Consider the following 17,795-nt stretch of genomic DNA (forward strand, 5'->3'; position numbering starts at 1 on the left):
AAAGCATTTCACAAATTCAATACCCAGAGACTTCTGTTTGTGGCCAGGATGGAGTAACATGGACAGGATTTACCCTTTGTTTAAAACAACTAGAAAACCTGAAGGAAACATATAAAACAATTATTTTTGAGACATTGAGTGTCAGTCAAGGAAGGATGGTGACACTTGAGAGAGAAAAAAATGAAGTGAGCCCTCGTTTACTGACTAGGGAGAGTGTTCAACCCATGACACAGGGAGGGAAACCCAGGTGGAGCCTAGTAGACTTTGTAAGTGGACAAAATGGAGCTGAGAGAGTCTGGGGAGCCAAGGGTACTTAGGTTCATAAGACAGGATTCCAAAGAGGAGAGTGTTACACAGGGAATGAACTCAGGATATTTGTAGAGGGTCATCCCTCAGCATTCAGGGAAATACTGACAAACATGTGCATGTGAGAAAGCTACCCAAGCAGGGAAAAGAGCCATTAGATAGGCAGAATAATTCCTAAAACTTAAACAGTACCAGGATTAGTTATTCTTATCAGCAAGAGTAGAAAACCTCATTATTAATGGGTCTTTGGGTAGGGTATTCAGAAGATTTGACTTCAATGGTAGAACTAAATTAGTCCTAAAAAAATCACAGATCTGATCCTGCCTAAGACAGCATTAATGCAAAACCCAAAAGGATCAAACTCTTTTCAATTAACGTAAGCATGTCCTAGAATAAAGACCAAAAGTACTTATAGGAATACAAAAATGTCCAGCACACAGGAAGGTAAAATCTACTATATCTGGTATCTAATACAAAATTATCAATCATATCTTCAAAAGAAGCAGGAAAAATGACTCCTGGTGTTTTTTTTGTTTGTTTGTTTTTGTTTTGAGACAGAGTCTCACTTCTGTTGCCCATGCTAGAGTGCCGTGGCGTCAGTTTAGCTCACAGCAACCTCAAACTCCTGGGCTCAAGTGATCCTTCTGCCTCAGCCTCCTGAGTATCTGGGACTACAGGCATGTGCCACCATGCCCGGCTAATTTTTATATATATATATATATATTTTTTTTTTAGTTAGCCAATTAATTTCTTTCTGTTTATAGTAGAGATGGGGTCTTGCTCTTGCTCAGACTGGTCTCGAACTCCTGACCTTGAGCAATCCACCTGCCTCGGTCTCCCAGAGTGCTAGGATTACAGGCGTGATCCACCATGCCCGGCCAAAAATGACTCTTTTTTTTTTGAGACAGAGTCTCGCTTTGTTGTCCAGGCTAGAGTGAGTGCCGTGGCGTCAGCCTAGCTCACAGCAACCTCAAACTCCTGGGCTTGAGTGATCCTTCTGCCTCAGCCTCCTGAGTAGCTGGGACTACAGGCATGCGCCACCATGCCCGGCTAATTTTTTTTTTTTATATATATATCAGTTGGCCAATTAATTTCTTTCTATTTATAGTAGAGACGGGGTCTCGCTCTTGCTCAGGCTGGTTTTGAACTCCTGACCTTGAGCAATCCACCCGCCTCGGCCTCCCAAGAGCTAGGATTACAGGCGTGAGCCACCGCGCCCGGCCCAAAAATGACTCTTAATGAAGAGAAAAACCAAGCAGTTGAAGCTACCCAGATGTGACACAGATGAGGGAATTAGTAGAGAGGGATATTAAGAGAGTTATTAAAAGTATATTCTATATGTTTGGGAACTAGAAGAAAGATGGAAGTTGTTAGGTAGAAACACAGATTATATATATATACCTATATATAAAATATTATTTAATATATCAATATATAAATATAACATCTATATATTATATAGTACATATGAAATATGCATTAATGTTACATATTATTTCATATATACTATGTAACATTAATGTATACCCACATCAGAATTCTACAGAAAAAAAGTGAGATGAGAAATAGACTGGATGAGATTAACACTAGATTATATATTTTAGAAAAAAAATCAGTGGACTTGAAGATATATCAATCAAAATTATCCACAATGAAACATACAGAGGTAAAAGATAAAAGGAACAAGGAAAAGTGAGCTATTGAAACAACCTCAAATAGCCTAATATATGTTTAACTAGAGTTCTTAAAGGAGAGGAGGAGGGAAAGAGAAAAGTATTTGAAAAAATGATGGCTGAAAATTTTCCAAATTTGAAGAAAATTATATGAGAAGCTCAACAAAACACAACCACAAGAAACATGAAGAAAACTAAACCAAGTGTGGTTAGTAGCTTTCTGAGATATACTCTAATAATCCCCACTGCCTGGTATTCATGTTCTTGTATAATCTCAACATCTTGACTGTGGGCTAAACCTAATGAATAAAATATAGAAAAAGTAATGGGATGCAAGTTTTGAAATTGGGTTACAAAATAGTGTGCCTTTCATCTTGCTGGCTTTCTCTCGCAGTCTCCTTTGCTCACATTGATGAAATCAGCTGCAATGTTATGAACTGCACTATGGAGAAGCCCACATGGCAAGAAACAGGGTAAAAAATGGAAGCTTTCAGTCAACAACCCATAAATATATGAATCCCAATAAGAATTAATAAGTGAGTTTGAAATCAGATTCTGGCCCAGTTGAACCTTATGATGACTGCAGCCTCAGCCAACAACTTGACTGGAGCTTGGCTAGAGACTTTGAGACACAGATCAGGTAAGCCACACCCAGATTCTCAATGCACAGAATGTAGTGAGATAATTGTCAAACTAAATAACAAGTAGAGAGGGAGCCTCTAAAAGAAAATAATTTTTGTTCAGGAGTAGCATTGCAATGGGAATACATGTGCCATAGTAAACTATGTGTGTTCAGAGTTTGAGACAAGGGGAAGCTTTTAAAGACAAAATGAGGAGGACTACTTAAGCTGTTTTGAATCAATTATCCTTGGCTACAACGATCAATAACAAGAGTGGTGTCAGTCAAAATTGGACAGGCAGTTGCCAGACAAACAGAAGTATTTTCTGTGTAAGGTTGCAGTAGTCTTTGTGTAAGGTTGTGGTTTTTGGCGAGTATTTTGTGATAGTTCTTGTGCATATATTACGTATATGCGCATGAGAACCCTCTGTTTATGGCCTTCCCCAGTTCCATTTTGTCAGGACTTGACACAGTGACTCCCCTTTGATTCGAACAACTTTCACATAATAAATGTTGTTTTATTAAGCCGCTAATTTTTGGAGGAAATTTTATGTGGTAATAGAGAACTAATACTCAAAGGCACATTATAATTAATTGTTTAAACCAGTGATAAAGAGAAAATTTCAAAAGTAGCCATGAAAAAAAGACACATTACTTATAGGTGAACAAAGAAAGGATCACAGTAAATTTCTCATCAGAAAAAAAATGCAAACTGGATAACAGTAGTGCAACATTCTTAAAATACTGAAAGGAGAAAAAACTGTGAACTTGAAATCATATAATGTAAAAATATCACATTAAATGTAAATGGTCTGGGCCGGGCATGGTGGCTCACGCCTGTAATCCTAGCACTCTGGGAGGCCGAGGTGGGCGGTTTGCTTAAGGTCAGGAGTTCGAAACCAGCCTGAGCAAGAGCGAGACTCTGTCTCTACTCAAAATAGAAAGAAATTAAGTGGCCAACTAAAAATATACAGAAAAAATTAGCCAGGCATGGTGGTGCATGCCTGTAGTCCCAACTACTTGTGAGGCTGAGGCAGTAGGATTGCTTGAGCCCAGGAGTGTGAGGTTGCTGTGAGCTAGGCTGACGCCACAGCACTCTAGCCAGGGCAACAGAGTGAGACTCTGTCTCAAAAAAAAAAAAAAAAAAAAAAAAAAAAGAAAAACAAGTAGAATTTTTAGTTAAAAATCTTTGTAGAATGAAAATTATAGGGCCAAGTATTTTCTACCAAACATTTAAGGAAGAAATGAAACCAATTCTAAACAAACTTTTCCATAACATTGAAGAGGAAGGAATGTTTTCTAATTCATTCCATGAAACCAGCATTTCTCTGGCATTAAAGCTAGGTAAATATGTCACAAGGAAAGGAAATTACAGATCAATATCCTTCATGAATATAGATGCAAAAAATTCTGAACAAAATCTTAGTGAATTGTCTCCAACAAAAAATATAAAAGGATAATGCATAATGGCAAAACAAATGCAAGATTGGGTTAACATTGTGTCTATCAGTGTAATTCATCATAGTAACAGATGAGGAAAAAAAAATCATATGATTATTACAACAAGGCACAGATAAAACATTTGACAAAATCCAACATTCAATATCAATTCCTGATAAAAATTTTCAACAAACCAGGAACAGAGGGACATTTTCTTAACCTGATAAAATGTATCAGCAAAAACAACAACAAAAAACAAAAGTTAGCATTATATTTAAAGGTGAAAGACTCAATGTTTTTGCCTTGAGATCAAGAACAATGCAAATATATCATCTTTCACAACTTAGATTCAACAGAAGACTAGAAAATGTTATTAACAGTAGCATGAAAAAAAGTTAAATTCTTAGGGATTAATCTGATGACAAATGTGCAAGACCCATTCAGTGAAAACTAAAACCATTTGAGGCTGAGCTAAATTCAATAAGTAGATAGATATATTGCTTTTATGAATCAGAAGGAAGACTCAATATCAAGATGTTATGTATCCCCAAATTTACCTATACATCCAATACAATCCCAATCAAAATGCTGGTATGCTTTGTTTTGAAATTGACAAGCTCACTTTCAAATTTATGTAGAAATATAAAAAGGCCTAGATTAGCCAAAACAACTTCAGAAAAGAACAAAGTTGAAGGACTAGCACTAGACTAGCTGATTTTTAAGTCTTTTTATAATGCTACAGTAATCAAGACAGTGTGCTATTAGCATAAAGATAGATAACTAAATCTGCTTTTGTCAGTATCTATGCAACTATGCCAGGCCAACTTGCCAGCTTGCAAGTAGGGTAAAATATGAACCCTTTACAGTTCCTGACATAAGGGGCTTCCATTTGTATGTTCGTAATGATACTTTTCTAAAACTAGGTTGTGAAAACATGGGTGCTCACTTAATGTTTACCCTTTATATCTTACCTATACATTTATATCATTTTGTGTATTAAATATTTAATGATAGAAATAAAAATACTAAGTGAAATGATTTGGAAACACTCAGTAAACTTATGTCACTAAAAATATTACCTTCAAACTAAATGTGTGTATGATACCTATCAATTGGGGACAATATTATAAAATTTAAAAGACTTCTTTACTCAATATGCTTTACAGGTGTTTGTAGGTTATGACTTCATGTTAAAGGAACTGAAACTAGAAATCATTGATGACACTTGTGAGTTTTATATAAGAAAAAATGATGATATAGGCCTTGGCCTTACATCAAAATCTTAGGAAATAAATGTTTTAAATTAGAATGAAATGTCTAAGGTACATAAGTATCTTTTTAAAACTCTTTTCTGTATTAAAGGAGGCTTATATTTTTATTTCTTATTTCAATAAACTTAGGAGTACAAGTGATTTTTTGTTATATGGATGAATTATATAGTAGTGAAGTCTGGACTTTTAGTGTATCCATCACCCAAATAGTGTACGTTGTACCCAATAGATAATTTTTCATCCTTCACTCCCTTCCCATCTTTCCCCTTCTGATCCTCCAATGTCCATTATACCACTCTCTATGACCATGTGTACCCATAGCTTAGCCCTCAATTGTCCACTTGTAAGTGAGAACATGCAACATTTGGTTTCTTGTTCCTGAGTTACTTCACTTAGGATAATGTCCTCCAGTTCTATGCAAGTAGCTGCAAAAGACATTATTTTATTCTTTGATAGTGGCTGAGTAGTATTCGATGGCAAGTGTATTATAATATATATATATATATATATATATATAGTATTTCATGGGATGTATGTGTGTGTGCATGTGTGTGTATATGCATTCCATATTTTCTTTATTCCCTGATCAGTTAATGGGCACTATGGTTGATTCCATATCTTTGCAATTATGAATTTTGTTGTGATAAATATACGAGTGCAGGTCTTTTTGACATAATGACTTTGTTTCCTTTAGTTAGATACCCAGTAGTGGGATTGCTGGATCGAATGGTAGATCTACTTTTAGTTGTTTGAGAAATTTCCATACTGTTTTCTATAGAGGTTGTACTGATTTGCATTCCCATCAATAGTTTATAAGTGTTCTAAAGGAGACTTTTAAGTTAGTCAACCATCTATCTGTCTCAGTTCCATCAGTAAGAGGGCTTGTACTTGTATTTTAATTAATGTAGCAAACAAATCCCTGAGTAAATATTGCATATATGTTTGGCTTTTCATTTAAGTAAAAGCTCAGGAGCTCAGGAAGAACTTGAAATCTCCATGGCACCCAGAGTCTCATTTTCAAGTCTGAGTAAAACAGGAAACCTGACACTGATTTAAGCTGAGATTCAGCCATTCAAAGGAAGAGGTAATTGCATATTTGTCTATGAGATTTCAGGTGAAGATGCAGAACATCCATAATGAGACCTGGTATTTTTTGAAATCTGACTTAACACATACCTTATCTTTTCCCTTGGCAATTCTTGATAGAATCTTTCAAGTTGCTTCATGTTTCCCTCTTTCCTGGCAGGTGTATAGCAGGGGTGAGAGAGATGGTGTGAGGGAAAGACAGAGATTAAAGAGAAGAAATAGAGAAATTATAAAGGAAACAGGGTGAAGTAAAGTAGAGAGGAGGAAGGGCCAAACAGGAGAATAAATAGACATAGCAGGACAGAGAGAAATAAGTAGAGGGAATAAAAGACAAGAGTAGGAAGATTGTGGTGATAATAGTAAATTCTAATAAGAATTTCTACCACTTATTATGTTCCTCCTATTGACCAGGTACGATGCTTTATATCACTTAATTTATACCACATTATGAAGTAGTACCCATTATTCCCATTTTACGAATGAGAAAACAGGCCCAAAGAAGTTAAGTAACTTGTCTCAGGATGAAACCAGGTCTATTTGCCTGTAGAGCCCATACTTTTCTCACTATATCAGGCTACCTCTAGAGGATACTGAAATAACAGGTTAAAAAACAAACATTTAAGTTAGACAGGTTATTTGCCATCATATAAACAGAACAAATAACATAAAATAACCTATCATTATCCATAGCTTCCCCCCTTCATTGCCACTCCTCATGCTCCCCACCACTTACAAAGACTCAGTTACTTTGGGACAGAGATAAGTAGTCAGGACAGGCAGAAAAATAAAGCCTTACCATCAGTTTTCACTTTTCCTGGAGTTTTCAGGTCAAGCAGGCAGCTTATATCCCTTTGATCTCACAAAGGGCTTAGTGCTCAGTTCACTCATAGAAACTAGATCCAAACCAGCATTTCCTAATCTTTTGGGGGTTATAGACCCCTTTGAGATTCTGAAGAAAGCTAAATATTGTCTCTCCAGAAATATGCACATACATGCAAATTTTGCATAAGGATTCTGGAGTTTCATTGACCCTCTCAAAGTCCTGAGGTTTGTATTTGAGATGAAAGTACTTAGAGACTGGAACTGCAAAGAGAGTGACAGTGAAATCTGAGACTGGATGAAAACCAACCCCAGCTTTCTGGCTCTGCTAGAAATTTCTTAAGTCCTTTTCAAATACGAAGTTGGATATGGTTGTCTTCTCTCCCATTTTGAGGCATATCCCTATGAAAAGTTTTATGCAAGAAGGTTAAGCTTAAATTAGGAGCTAGACTCAAATTTGGTGATTTATTTGTACTAAGAAAGATAGTAAGTTCCATCATAAATTTCTATACACTCCAGTGCCCACTGGTGGTCAAGGAAAAATCTTTTGCTTTGAGTATTTGGATGTTAGATGGCTATTACTTCCTGGGGGAAGCTAGGTCACTCTGAATTTCAAAATAGATTGTTCTTTCTAGACATCGTTTACATTCCATTTTTATTTTTTTTTAAACCCATGTATTCCACTAAAATTTTGATGATGTCTTGCTGGGGTTCATCATGAAATAGTGGCATACAGGAAAGGATGCTTGACAAAGAGTTAGGACTGCCAGTAACTTGCTGTGTTATTGTTACTGAAGGCAAAAGATATTGCCTTTGTGCTCTCAGTATTTTCATTTGAAACATGAGGTGATTGTACTATTACCAGTGCTGTTCAAACCTCTTATAAATTGTTTTTAGTAGTGAAAGCCTTTGTTTCAATGGAAATCTTGTGCAGAATACCAATATATAAAAAGATAAAAATAGAATTGTGTGATTGAAAAGGTGATGAAGTGATGGCAAGGAATCCAACTCCCTCCCCTCTTCTCATCCTCCAGGTACAGCACCAACATATCCAGGAAGCACATCCATAGGCTATAGTTTGAAAACGGTTGACCTAGAGAGCAACAGCATGTTATGGTCAAGAGTTAGTGCATTGGAGTCAAGCATATATGGGTTCCAGTCCTGGTTTCATCACTTAATAGCTCTGTGTTTTGGCTAACTACTTAATCCCTCTATGCCTCAATTTTTATTAATATTTCTGGCTATGAAGGATTATAAATAGCTCTTATCACATAAGGTGGTTGTGAAGATTTAATGAGTTAATAATATATGTAAAGCGATTAGCCCAGGGCCTGGCACATGATAATTGTTCAATAAATGTTTGCTTTATTACAATTATTGATCTATGTAGTTTTAAACAAAGGCTTGGTTCATGAAAAACTAGGTCATCCAGCTTTCCCATTTTGCTCCCTTGCTGAATAAACTTCTTCCTATTCCATGCTAGAGTTGATGTAGCTAGAATATTATTATGTAAGGCCTTCCAGTCGCTCTAGTGTTTTAGGTACATTATAATAAACAAATGTGGTGAAAAATCAGTCTCAAAACAGACTGTTTGAGTTATACCTGTGATTTTCAAATTTTTCTTTTTAGTTGTGAAGTACTTTTATTTTTCATGTATAATATTGTTCTGAAACTCTGAATATAAAGCAAATAACAGTGGAGTTGCTCTGATTAAAGCAAGATGTCTTCCCAATCCCCTAAAATACCCACTCCCCTTCCCCTTCCTCCACACACATACACCCTGGAGAAATCAGGAACTCCAGTGCTCTGTGGAACAATGTTTGAAAACTATTGGGCCACCAACATCCTTGCAAAGATTAGGTTCTGTGAAAGTAATTCATTTCAGATTTGGACATAGAGTTTGGGATTTTCCTTACTCCCATCATTTCAAAGAAAATAAGGATTGTAGAAAAGGATATCTCACTCCTAATAGATCTTTCTTACACCTACTGGATGGGAAAGACAGGCCTCCATGTCCTATTACTGTGATCCATCTTGAGTCTATTTCCTGTGAACTTCCATAGTACTTTAAAAAAAAACAGCTTTATGGAAGTATAATTAACATACAAGAAACTGTACATATTTAAAGTATACAATTTAACACATTTTCACATATGTGTACACCTGTTAAAACTGTTACTGTCCTAAAGATAGTGAACATACCCGTCATCTCCCAAAGTTTCAACAGGTCCCTTTGGAACCTCTTCTCAGCCCAAGGAACTGCTTTTGGTCATTATAAATGGGTTTACATTTTCTATATGTTTATATAAGTGGAGTCATATGATATGTACTCTTTCTTCTGTCTTCTTTATCTCAGTATAGGTATTTTGAAGTACATCCACACTGTAGTATGTATCAGCAATTCATTCCATTTAATTGATGAACAGTATTCCATTGGATGGATATACTACAATTTGTTTATCCATTAGCACACGGATGGACAGTTGGGTTGTTTCCAGTGTTTAGCTATTACAAATAAAGTTATTATGAACATTCATATGCAAATATTTGTAAGGATACATGCTTTCGGTTTTCTTGGATAAATATTAATACTTATGAGTAGAATGACTGGATCATATCATATTTGTATGTTTAACTTTTAACTTCTTAAGAAATTGTCAAATTATTTCCCAAAATGATTGTGGCACTTTACATTTCCAACAACATTGTTTGAGAATTCCAATTGCTCTGAATCCTCACTAACAGTGAAGTCAACCTTTTAATTTTAGGCATTCTAATAGGCATGTAGTGATAGCTCACTATAATTTTAATCTTCATTTCCCTAATGGCCAAATGATAAGCATCATCTTTTCATGTGCTTATTGGTCATCTGTATGTTTTCTTTTTTGAAGTACCTATGCAAATTTTGGTCCATTTTTAAAATTGGGTCAATGTCTTCCTTATTATTGAATTTTGAGGGTCATTTATTAGATATGCCTTGCAATGATTTTATCCTAGTCTGTGGCTTGCCTTTTCTTTCTCTTACCAGTGTCTTTCAAAGAGCATGAGTTATAATTTTCTTTGAGTCCAATTTATCAGTTGTTTTATATGGATTGTACTGTTCATACTGTATCCAAGAAATCTTTGCCCAAAGATATTTTCCTATGTTTTCTTCTACAGCTTTTAAAGTTACAGGTTTTACATTTATGGCTATGACCCACTTTGGGTTAAATTTTATATATGGTGTGAGATATGGATTGAAGATCTTTTGTTTCATATGGATATACAATTTTTAGAACCATTTACTGAAAATACTGTCATTTCTCCACTTAATTATTTTTGAATCTTTGCCAAAAATAAATTGAACATATATATGTGGGTCTATTTCTTGGCTCTCTGTTCTGCTCCATTGAACCATGTTTATCCATTTTTACATGAACACCACACTGATTTGATTATTTTAGCTTTATAAAGAGTCTTGATGAGGCCGGGCGTGGTGGCTCACGCCTGTAATCCTAGCTCTCTGAGAGGCCGAGGCGGGCGGATTGCTCAAGGTCAGGAGTTCAAAACCAGCCTGAGAAAGAGCGAGACCACGCCTCTACTATAAATAGAAAGAAATTAATTGGCCAACTGATATATATATAAAAAATTAGCCGGGCATGGTGGCGCATGCCTGTAGTCCCAGCTACTCGGGAGGCTGAGGCAGAAGGATCGCTTGAGCCCAGGAGTTTGAGGTTGCTGTGAGCTAGGCTGACGCCATGGCACTCACTCTAGCCTGGACAACAAAGCCAGACTCTGTCTCAAAAAAAAAAAAAAAAAAAAAAAAAAGAGTCTTGATGTTTTATAGTTTTCATTGTGCAAGTCTTCTACTTCTTTGGTTAAGTTTATTCCTAAGTATTTTATTCTTTTTGAAGCTTTTGTCAATGGGATTATTTTCTTAATTTCCTTTTTGGATAATTTATGTGTCAAAGTATAGAAGCACAATGATTTTGTTTGTTGATTTGTATTCTGCAATGTTATTGATTTTTTAATTAGTTGTAACCATTTGAGGGCATCTTTAGGGTTTTCTATATATAAGATTATGACATCTGCAAACAGAGATAATTGCATTTCTTCCTTTCTAATTTGTATGTGTTTTATTTATTTTTCTTGCCTGATTGCTCTGGCTAGGACTTCCAGTACTGTGTTCAATAGCAGTGGTGAGAGTAGGTATTTTTACCTTGTTCCAGATTTTATAGGAAAACTTTTCAATTTTTCACCATTAAGTATGATATTAGCTATGGGATTTTCACAAACTTATCCAAGGAGTTGAAAGACTCGTATTCTGAAAAACTATAAAACACTGATGCAAGAAACTAAAGGAGGCACAAATAAATGGGAAAATATCCCATATTCATGGATTGGAAAAGATAATATTGTTAAAATGTACACACTACCCAAAGTGATCTACAGATTCAATGCAATTGCTATCAAAACCCCAGCAGCCTTTTTTTTTAACCGAACTAGAAAAAACAATCCTTAAATTTATATGGAACCACAAAAGATCCCAGGTACCCAGAGCATTTTGGAGAAAGAAGAACAAAGCTGTAGGTATCATACTTCCTGATTTCAAAGTATATTACAAAGTTACAATAATCAAAACAGTATGACACTGGCATACAAACAGACATATAGACCAATGGAACAGAATAGAGATCCCTGAGATAAACCCATGCATATATAGCCAATTGATCTTCCATAAGGGTGCCAAAAATACAAAATGGGGGAAGGATAATCTCTTCAATAAATGGTATTGGGAAAACTGGATATTCACATGCAAAAGAATAAAATTGGACCCTTATATTATATCATACACAAAAATCAACTCAAAATATATTAAAGATTTAAATGTAAGACCTGAAACCATAAACCTTCTAGAAGAAAACATAAGGAAAATCTTCTTGACATTGGCTTTGGCAATGATTTCTTGGATGTGACACAAAAAGCATAGGCAACAAAAGCAAAAAATAGACAAGTGGAATTACACCAAACTAAAAAGCTTCTTCACAGCAAAGGAAACAATTAACAAATTGGAAGAGCAAACTATGGAATGGAGGGAAATATTTGCAAACCATATAACTGACAAAAAAATAAGGAACTCCTACAACTCAATAGCAGAAAACCATAATCATGTTAAAAATGAGCAAAGAACTGAAGAGGCATTTTTCTAAGGAAAACATATAAATGGCCAACAGGTATATGAAAAGGTTCTTAACATCACTGATCATCAGGGAAATTCAAATCAAAATCACAATGAGATAATCATCTCATACTAATTAGGATGGCTATTATAAAAAAATAAGTAAGTATTAGTTAGAATGTAGAGAAAGACAAACATTGTACACTGTTGGTAGGGATATAAATTGGTGCATCACTATTGAAAATAGTATGGAGATTCCTCAAAACATTAAAAATAGAACTACCATATGTTTCAGTAATCCCATTTCTGGGTACGTATCCAAAGGTATTGAAATCAGGATTTCAAAGAAGTATCTGCATGTCCATGTTCATTGTAGCATTGTTCACAATAGCCAAGACCTGGAAGCAACCTAAATGTCCACTGACAAATGGATAAAGAAAATGTGGTATATACATACAATGAAATATTATTCAACCTTGGAAAAGAAGGAAATACTGCCTTTTACAACAACATAGATAAACCTGGTTGACGTTATACTAAGTGAAATAAGCCAGACACAGAAGAACAACTACTGCATGATACCACTTACATGATACTGCTTATTAAAATGGTCAAATTCATATAATCAGAGGTTGGAATAATTGATTGCCAGGGGCTGTGGGGAGGTGCAAACAGGGAGGTATTAGTCAAAGGGCACAAGGTTTCAGTTATGCAAGATGAATAAGTCCTAGAGATCTACTGTACAGTATATTACCTATAGTTAATAATACTGTATTGAGTACTTAAAAATTTACTAAGACAGTAAGTCTTATGCTATGTTCTTATCACACACAGACACAAAAATAATAATAATAAATAAGGGGGCAGGAGGAAACTTTTGGAGGGGATAGAGGGGTACATGTCCTAGATCATGGTGATGGTTTCAAGGAAGTGTACTTATCTCCAAACTCACCAAGTTGTATACATGAAATATGTGAGCTTTTTGTATGCTAATCATACTTCAATAAAGTTTTGAAATTTCATAGTGTTTGTTCTCCAACTTTGTTCTTATTTTCCAAAGGTGTTTTGGCTATTTTAGGTCATTTGCAGTTGCAAACAAATTTTAGAATCACCTTGTCAAAGTTTAGAATTGTCTTTGTCTACAACAAATCTTGCAAGAATGTTTTAATTACTTTTAAAAATAATTTTGGAGTCACAGAAGTGTTGCAAAAATAGTACATAATGTTCCTACCTACACTTTGCTTAGGCTATCCTAATGTTAATATGTTACATAACCATGGTACAATAATCAAAACTAAGGGGGCCGGGGGGATGGGTATATACACACCTAATGGGTGCAGTGTGCACTGTCTGGGGGATTGACACACTTGAAGCTCTGACTCAGGTGGGGCAAAGGCAATATATGTAACCTAAACATTCATATCGCCGTAATATGCTAAAATAAAAATAATTAGAAAAAACTAAGAAATTAATATTGGTACAATATTCTTGACAATATACTTTATTCAGGTTTTCTTATAGGCTTTATTCAGATTTCCCCCTTTTTCTATGAATGCCGGTTTATTGTTTTACTATCCAAACCAGGATATCACATTGTATTTACTTGTGATTCTAATCTGTGACAGCTCCTTAGTCCTTCATGTCTCTCATGATCTTGACACTTTTGAAGCATACTGGTCAAGTATTTTGTAGGCTGTCCTTCAATTTAGATTTCTCTGATATTTTCTCTTTATTAGACTGAGATTATGGATTTAGGGGAAGAATACCATAGAGGTAAAGTGCACATAATATCAGGGATTGCATGATATCAAAATGGCTGATTATGGATGATATTAACCTTGATCACTTGGTTAAGGTGGTATCTGCTGGATTTCTCCTCTGTAAAGTTTCTATTTTTCTGTTTTCATACTCTAAGAAGAAAGATACTACATCTAGCCAACACTCAAGGAGAGAGGAATTAAGTTCTCTCCATCTTCAGGAGGGAAGAGCATAAAAAAATTTGTAGGGTATGTTAGAACCACCACAGTAATTAATAAATATTTTGGAAAATACACTTTTGAGACTAAGTAAATATCCTATTTCTCCTTAAAGTTTTGTACATGAATTTTAGCATTTATTAGTGTATTTTGCCTGCAGCAACTGTTCCTGTGGTGTTCTAATAGTTATTTTCTATTTCCTCCATTTTTCTACATTTATTAATTTGAATTATTCAGTAAGGAAGAGTTGTTACTTTTCTTCCATTTATTGATTGATTGAGTTATTTATTTATCTCAATATGGACTCACAGATATTTATTTTATTCTTTGGGTTATAACCCAATAATATCATTACTTAGCTTATTGTTCAAATTGTTCAAGTTTTGAACATTGGAAAATTTTTCAGGTTGGCTTATGCATCTCTTTGACATACTCCCATCTTTTGGTTTTTTAAGCACTTCTTTACTTTATGGCAGTGTAAGATACTCCATGCTCACCTTGTGTTTTCCCTGTCCAAGCCCTAAAATTGCAACCTTCTCCAAGTAGCCCTGGTTCCTTTGATTGGAGAATGGCTCTTGGTGTGCTCATTGCTGCTGGGTTGTCATTACTTCTAGTTCCTTTCAGCAGACACAGCTAGGGAATGTATGTGTCTTAGTCCATTTGGGAATGCTTTTAAAAAATAATTTAGCCTAGGTAATTTATAAACAGCAGAAATTTATTGCTCACAGTTTTAGAGGCTGTGAAGTCCAAGATCAAGGCATTGGCAGATTCAGTGTCTGGTAAAGGCTTGCTCCCTGCTTCAAAGATGGCAGTTTCTTGATGCATCCTCACGTGGTGGAGTGGTGCAAGGGGCACACAGGCTCCCTTTGGTCTCTTTTATAAAGGCACTAATCCCATTCATGAGAGCTCTGCCTTCATGTCCTAACCACCTCCTAAAGGCTTCACTGCTTAATACTATCACACTGGAAATTAAGTTCCAGCATATGACTTTGGGGGCAATACCAACATTCATACAATAGCAGGATATCTATATATTTACCCATTTTTGAAAATTTTCATACAGTAAAATTTACTCTTTGTGATCTATAGTTCTAGGAAGTTTGAAAAATGCACAGACATGTATCCAACACTACAGTATAATACAGAACAGTTACAGCACAGTTCTGTCCCTTTGTTGTAAATTCCTTCTCTTGCAACTCCAGTCTCATGCTGGGATTTTGATTGTGATTGCATTGATTCTATAGATCAAGTTGGGGAGAATTGATATCTTAACAATATTGCTTCTTGTATCTCATAAATGCAGTATATGATTCCATTTATTTAAGTCTTCTTTAAATTCTCTTAGAAATGTTTTTTAGTTTTTAGTACACAGCTCCTGTACTTCTTTTGTCAGCTTTATCTATAAATACTTAAATATGTTTTGATGCTATGGTAAATGGTATTTCTATTTTTATTTTGATTTATGATTAATCACTGCTAATCTATATAAGTACAATTTTTATATTGATACTTTATCTTCAGTCTTACTAAACCCATTCATTAGTTCTGATTGCTTTTTTGTAGATTGCATTGAATTTTCTAGATATTTTCTACATGTCATCCATAAATAAAAGTTTAACATTTTGCTTTCCAATCTCAATAACTTTTTATTGCTTTTTCTTGCCTAAGTGTAGTTGCTAAAACTTGCAGAACAATGTTGAAAAGAAGTAGTGAGAATGAACATTCTTTTCTTATTCCTGATCTCAGGGAAAAGGCATTAGTCTTTTGTCACTAAGTATGCTATTAAGTGTAGGTTTTATGCTGGTATTCTTATCAGGTTGAGGGATTAAGGAAGTTCCCTTTTGTTCCTAATTTGCTGAAAATTTTCATCAGTAAGAGATGTTTGATTTTTGCAGATTTTTTGCATTGATTAAGATGATCATATGGTTATACTATTTTTAATTTGTCTGATATAGTATAGAGACACTCAAACTTTTGTTGATTTTTTTTTTAATTTCAAAAAATCTATGGCATACAAGTGCTTTTTGTTACATGGATGAATTGTATCATGTTGAAGTCAGGACTTTCCGTGTACCTGTCACCAGAATATTGTACATTGTATCTGATGGTAGATTTTTATCCCTCACCTCCCTTCTGCCTTCCCCCTTTCTTAGTTTTCAATGTCCAGTACACTACTTTATGACCATACATGTCTCTCATTTAGCTCTGACATATAAGTGAGAACATGTGGTATTTGTTTTTCCATTGCTGAGATACTTCACTTAGGATAATGGTCTCCAGTTCCATTCAAGTTGCTGCAAAAGGCATTATTTCATTCCTTTTTATGGCTGAGTAGTACTCCATGGTATGTATATGTGTGTGTGTGTGTGTGTGTGTGTGTGTGTGTGTATGATATATATGTGTATACACATACACACACAGGGAGCACATTTTCTTTATCCACTGATCAGTTGATGGGCACTTAGGTTGGTTCCATATCTTTGCAATTATGAATTGTGCTGCAATAAACATTCGAGTGCTGGTGTCTTTTTGATATAATGATGTCTTTTCCTTTGGGTAGATATCCAGTAGTGCGATTGCTGATTGAATGGTAGATCTACATTTGGATCTCTGAGGATCCCCATAATGCTTTCCATAGTTGTTGTACTAGTTTACATTCCCACCAACAGTCACTGCATCTGTGCCAACATCTATTGTTTTGTACTTTCTAATTATGGCCATTCTGACAGGGTTAAGTTGGTATCCCACGGAGGTCTTAACTTGTATTTCCCTGATGATTAGTGATGTTGAGCATTTTTTCATATACTGGTTGCCATTTGTCTATTTTCATTTGAAAAAAATCTATTCATGTTTTTGCCCACTTTTCAATGGGATTATTAGTTTTTTTCTTGCTGATTTGTTTGACTTCTTTGTAGATTCTGGATATAGCCCTTTGTCAAATGTATAGTTGGTGACTACTTTCTCTCAATCTGTAGATTGTCTATTTACTCTGATGATTATTTGCTTTTCTGTGCAGAAACTTTTTAGTTTAATTAAGTCTCATCTATTCATTTTTGTTGTTATATTTGCTTTGGAGGTGTTGACCATAAATTCTTTACCTAGGCCAATATCTAGAAGAGTTTTTTCCTACATTTTCTTTTAGAATTTTTATGGTTTCAGGTTTTCCATTTACGTCTTTAATCCATGTTGAGTCAATTGTTGTATATGGTGAGAGATAGGGACCCAATTTCATTCTTCTGCATGTAGCTATCCAGTTTTCCCAATACCATTTATTGAATAGTCCTTTCCCCAGTATGTTTTAGTCTGCTTTGTCAAAAATGAGCTGGTCATAGCAATATTGTTTTATTTCTGGATTCTTTATCCTGTTTCATTTGTCTACGTATCTACTTTTATACCAGTGCCATGCTGTTTTGGTTACAGCCGTAGTATAATTTGTAGTATAATTTG

This window comes from Microcebus murinus, chromosome X (genome assembly GCF_040939455.1).
Source record: "Microcebus murinus isolate Inina chromosome X, M.murinus_Inina_mat1.0, whole genome shotgun sequence".
Taxonomy (NCBI): Eukaryota; Metazoa; Chordata; class Mammalia; order Primates; family Cheirogaleidae; genus Microcebus; species Microcebus murinus.